The sequence below is a fragment of the Mandrillus leucophaeus genome, unplaced genomic scaffold, assembly GCF_000951045.1.
Source record: "Mandrillus leucophaeus isolate KB7577 unplaced genomic scaffold, Mleu.le_1.0 Scaffold440, whole genome shotgun sequence".
NCBI lineage: Eukaryota > Metazoa > Chordata > Mammalia > Primates > Cercopithecidae > Mandrillus > Mandrillus leucophaeus.
The window spans coordinates 991,769-996,735 of NW_012104699.1; the positions used below are offsets into that span (position 1 = coordinate 991,769).

A 4,967-nucleotide genomic window follows, 5' to 3' on the forward strand; every position below is an offset into this window, starting at 1 on the left:
AAAAAAAAAAAAAAAAAAAAAAAAAAAATTGGCAGCAATTGCTTGAAATATCATAAAGTAAACAAAAACCCTGAAGCTACCTGGGCCAACAGATTATGGCCGAGACATATGATAGACCATCTAAAGCCTGGGAAGAAAAGCTGAGGAGAAAAATTTCTTTCAGAAATTAGGATACTCAAAAAACCCAGGTATGCTGGGGAATTGAGAATGCTCCCTTCATGCCCAGGAAAGAACACATTTCCAGAAAAGACCTTTTCTGGGTTCAAAAAAGTATGGGCCGGGCGCGGTGGCTCAAGCCTGTAATCCCAGCACTTTGGGAGGCCGAGACGGGTGGATCATGAGGTCAGGAGATCGAGACCATCCTGGCTAACATGGTGAAACCCCGTCTCTACTAAAAAATACAAAAAACTAGCCGGGTGAAGTGGCGGGTGCCTTGAGTTTTCTGAAAATGGGCAAAATTGGCTGGGCATGCTGGAACACACCTGTAATCCCAGCTACTCAGGAGCCTCAGTCAGAAGGATCTCAAGCCCAGGAGTTCAAATCCAGCCTGGGCATCACAGCACTTACAAAAAAAAAGTGAAAATAAAAATAAATAAATAATAAATGGGCAAAGAACTTGAATGGACATTTCTCCACGATATACACAAATGGCCAATAAGCACATATAAAGATGCTTAACACCACACATCATTAGGGACACACATTTTACACAATGTGATTTCAAATGGTTACTCACCACTTGAATAGTTTTTGTCTCATGTAAAATATACACTGACAAAAAGATAAATCTTTAAAATGGCTATTTATTATTCTATGGAAAATTATAAACAACTAAAATATTACAACTGCTTCAAATCTAGCATGGGGGAGACAAAACTGAAGATCGTGTCAACTGGAGAGGGGAAGTTGACATTTGGGATTGTGGCAAGGGAAACCAGAAACTTAGGAACTTATTTTGAGCCTGAGATGGTTTGGCTGTGTCCCAACCCAAATCTCATCTTAAACTGTAGTTCCCATAATCCCCACATGTTGTGGAAGGGACCCAGTAAGAGGTAATTTAATCATGGGGGCAGTTACCCCCATGCTGTTCTCATGATAGAGTTCTCACAAGATCTGATGGTTTCATAAGTGGCTTTTCCCCCTCTTCGCTCTGCAGTTCTCCTTGCTACCACCATGTGAAGGACACGTTTGCTTTCCCTTCCATCATGATTAAGTTTTCTGAGGCCTTCCCAGCCATGCTAAACTGTACGTCGATTAAACCTTTTTCCTTTATAAATTATCCAGTCTTAGGTATGTATTCGCAGCGTGAGAATGGACTAATACAGTAAATTGGTACTGGGTAGTGGGGTACTCTCCCATAAAGATACCTGAAAATGTGGAAGCAACTTTGGAACTGGGGAACAGGCAGGGGTTGGAATAGTTTAGAGTGCTCAGAAGACAGGAAAATGTGGGAAAGTTTGGAATGTCCTAGAGACTTGGAGGGCTCAAGAGACAGGAAGATGTGGGAAAGTCTCAACTTCCTAAAGACTTCTTGAATAGCTCTGACCAAAATGCTGACAGTGATATGGACAATAAAGTCCAGGCTGAGGTGGTCTCAGATGGAGATGAGAAACTTGTCGGCAACTGGAAGCAAAGGTGACTCTTGTTATGTTTTAGCAGAGACTGGCGACATTTTGCCACTGCCCTAGAGATCTGTGGAACTCTGAACTTGTGTGAGATGACTTCCAGTACCTGGTGGAAGAAATTGCTAAGCGGCAAAGCATTCAAGAGGTGACAGAACATTAAAGTTTGGAAAAATTGCAGCCTGACAATGGAACAGAAAAGAAAAACCCAGCCGGGCGTGGTGGCTCATGCCTGTCATCCAGCACTTTGGGAGGCCTAGGCGGGTGGATAACCTGAGATCCAGAGTTTGAGAGCAGCCTGACCAACATGGAGAAACCCCTTCTCTACCAAATATACAGAATTAGCTGGCTGTGGTGGCACATGCCTGTAATCCCAGCTACTCGGGAGGCTGAGGCAGGAGAATCGCTTGATCCCAGGAGGTGGAGGCTGTAGCCAGCCAAGATCGCGCCATTGCACCCCAGCCTGGGCAACAAGAGCAAAACTCTGTCTCAAAAAAAAAAAAAAAAAACAAAGAAAAGAAAAGAAAAACCCATTTTCTGGGGAGAAATTCAAGACAGCTACAGAAATTTGCATAAGTAATGAGGAGCCAAATGTTAATTGCCAAGACAAGGGAGAAAATGTCTCCAGGACACATCAGAGACCTTCATGGCAGCCCCTCCCTTCACAGGCCCAGAATCCTAAGAGGAAAAACTGGTTGCTTTCCTGGGCCTGGTCCAGGGCCTCTTGCTATATGCACCGTAGGGACTTGGTGCCCTCAGTCATTGTTAAAAGGAGGCAAAGTACAATTCAGGTCATGGCTTCAGAGGGTGCAAGCCCCAAGCCTCTGCAGCTTCCATGTGGTGTTGGTCCTGTGGGTGCACAGAAGGCAAGAACTGAGGTTTGGGAACCTCTGCCTAGATCTCAGAGGATGTGTAGAAACGCCTGGATCTCCAGGCAGAGCTGTGCTGCAGGGGCCCTCGTGGAGAACCTCTGCTAGGGCAGTGCAGAAGAGAAATATGGGAGTTGGAGCCCCCACACAGAGTCCCCACTGTGGCACTGCCTAGTAGAGATGTGAGGAGAGGGCCACCATCCGTCCTCCAGACCCCAGAATGGTCGATCCACTGAGAGCTTGCACCTTGCACCGTGCACCTGGAAAAGTCACAGACACTCAATGCCAGCCATGAAAGCAGCAAGGAGTGGGGGTTGTACCTTGTAAAGCCACAGGGGCAGAGGTGCCCAATGTTGAGGGAGCCCACCTCTTGCATCAGCGTGACCTGGATGTGAGACGTGGAGTCAAAGGATATTATTTCAAAGCTTGAAGATTTAATTACTGCCCTACTGGATTTTGGACTTGCATAGGGCCTCTACCCCTTTATTTTGGCCAATTTCTCCCATTTGGAATGCGTGTATTTACCCAATGCCTGTATCCTGACTGTATCTAGGAAGTAACTAACTTGTTTTTGATTTTAGAGGCTCATAGGCAGAAGAGACTTGCCCTGTCTCAAATGAGTTTGGACTTGTACTTTTGAGCTAATGTCGGAATGATTTAAGACTTTGGGGGACCGTTGGGAGGGCATGATTGTTTTGTAATGTGAGGACATGAGATTTGGGAGGGGCTGGGGGTGGAATGATATGATTTGGCTGTGTCCCCACCCAAATATCCTCTTATAGTTCCCCTAATCCCTGCGTGTCATGGGAGGGAGCAAGTGGGAGATAATTTAATCATTGGGGGGATTACCTCCATGTTGTTCTCATAACAGTGAGTTTTCATGAGATCTGGTTTTATAATGGGCTTCCCCAACCTTTATTCTGCACTTCTCCTTGCTGCTGCCATGTGAAGGACATGTTTGCTTCCCCTTCCACCATAATTGTAAGTTTCCTGAGGCCTCCCCAGCCATACTGACCTGTCAATGAAACCTCTTTCCTTTATAAATTACCCACTCTTGGGTATGTCTTTATTAGCAGCACAAAAACAGACTAATACAGAGCCCTGGGAACAACTAGGCTGAAGAGGCCAGATGCAGTGGCTCACAAGGTCAGGAGTTCAAGACCACCCTGGCCAAGATGGTGAAACCTTGTCTCTAATAAAAATACAAAAAAATCAGCCAGGCGTGGTGGTGGGTGCCTGTAAAAACCAGCTATTTGGGAGGCTGAGGCAGAGAACTGCTTGAACCTGGGAGGTGGAGGTTGCAGAGAGCCATGATCGCACCACTGCACTCCAGCCTGGGAGACAGAGCAAGACTCCATTTCAAAAAAAAACAAGAAAAGAAAAACTAGGCTGAAGAGGGCTCAAGTACTCCTTCCTTCACCAAACTTGAGTCAAGCTCCTCAGAGCCCTCTTTTTGACTAGGCCTTGGCACTGGCCTCCAGAAGTCGGTTTCAGCAAGAATCTATCTGAGGTAGTTTATAGAGACTCCTCCTACCTTAATATCCAATCAAGTTCTTTTTCCACCACCTATGAGACCCAAGCAAGTTCCATTCTCTCCCTCACCTTGTCCATTGGCTATAAATCCAATAATATTCTTGCTGCATTCAAGGTTGAGTTCAATCTCCCTCCCCTATTACAGCTGTCATGACTCACTGCAATTGTGCTGAATAAACTCTTCCTTGACATTCCTTGACAAGTTTCCAGGGCAATCTCTCTTTAACAGGGAACAAGGCTGTAAACTTGAGACCCTGCTTCATATATCTGGAATGCATAGGGGATGACAGGCTCCCACCCACTCGGGATGAAGGAGCTGGGAACCACACATGCCACTCTGCTGGGCCCACCCAAGTCTGACTCCACAGAGGGGGAGGTTGTCCTGAGAGTACCTCCCACCCACAAACCCAAAACACCAAGCTCAGATTTCTCTCTGGATGGCCACTTCCTGTTGTCACCCCATGATCTGGGTGAGATCCAGGATTGCAGGTGCACAACTGTTCAGAGAGGTCCAGGAGGTAGACTGCCTCCTACAGTGATGGGACAGGATACCTGGGAGTCCTGGCTGCCAATTCAGTCCCCACCCTGATGGAGTGTGATGGAGGGGACTGAGACTCAGGCTGCTTCTGAATACGATTTCCCACCAGATACAGGATTTGCAAGTTGTTCTTCCACTTCGTGAATTATCTTTTCAAGTTCTTGGTGTCCTTCGAAGAACAAAAATTACCAATTTTGATGAAGTCTGAACTTTAGTAACATATTGGCTCACCAATTTTGATCCATCATATATGATATATTGATTCATCAATTGTATGATATATATGATAAATATGACACCATATTTATGTCTTTTGGGAGGCCAAGGTGGGAGAATCACTTAAGCCCAGGAATTAGAGATCAGCCTGGACAACATAGTAAGACCCCATCTACAAAAAAAAAAAAA

At 45.7% G+C, this 4,967-nt stretch overlaps 1 protein-coding gene across 2 annotated transcripts in view; it reads right to left on the reverse strand.

The window, feature by feature from the left end:
• Nucleotides 1-4,967, reverse strand: part of ZNF627 (zinc finger protein 627) — a 25,354-nt gene that overhangs the window by 12,825 nt on the left and 7,562 nt on the right. The window contains exon 2 of one of the 2 annotated variants that reach the window (XM_011994043.1): nt 4,577-4,731. The exons of the other annotated variant lie outside the window; for it this stretch is intronic. The gene's annotated coding sequence lies outside the window, so the exon portion shown is untranslated. The remainder of the gene's footprint in view (nt 1-4,576; nt 4,732-4,967) is intronic. 2 annotated transcript variants of the gene reach the window in all.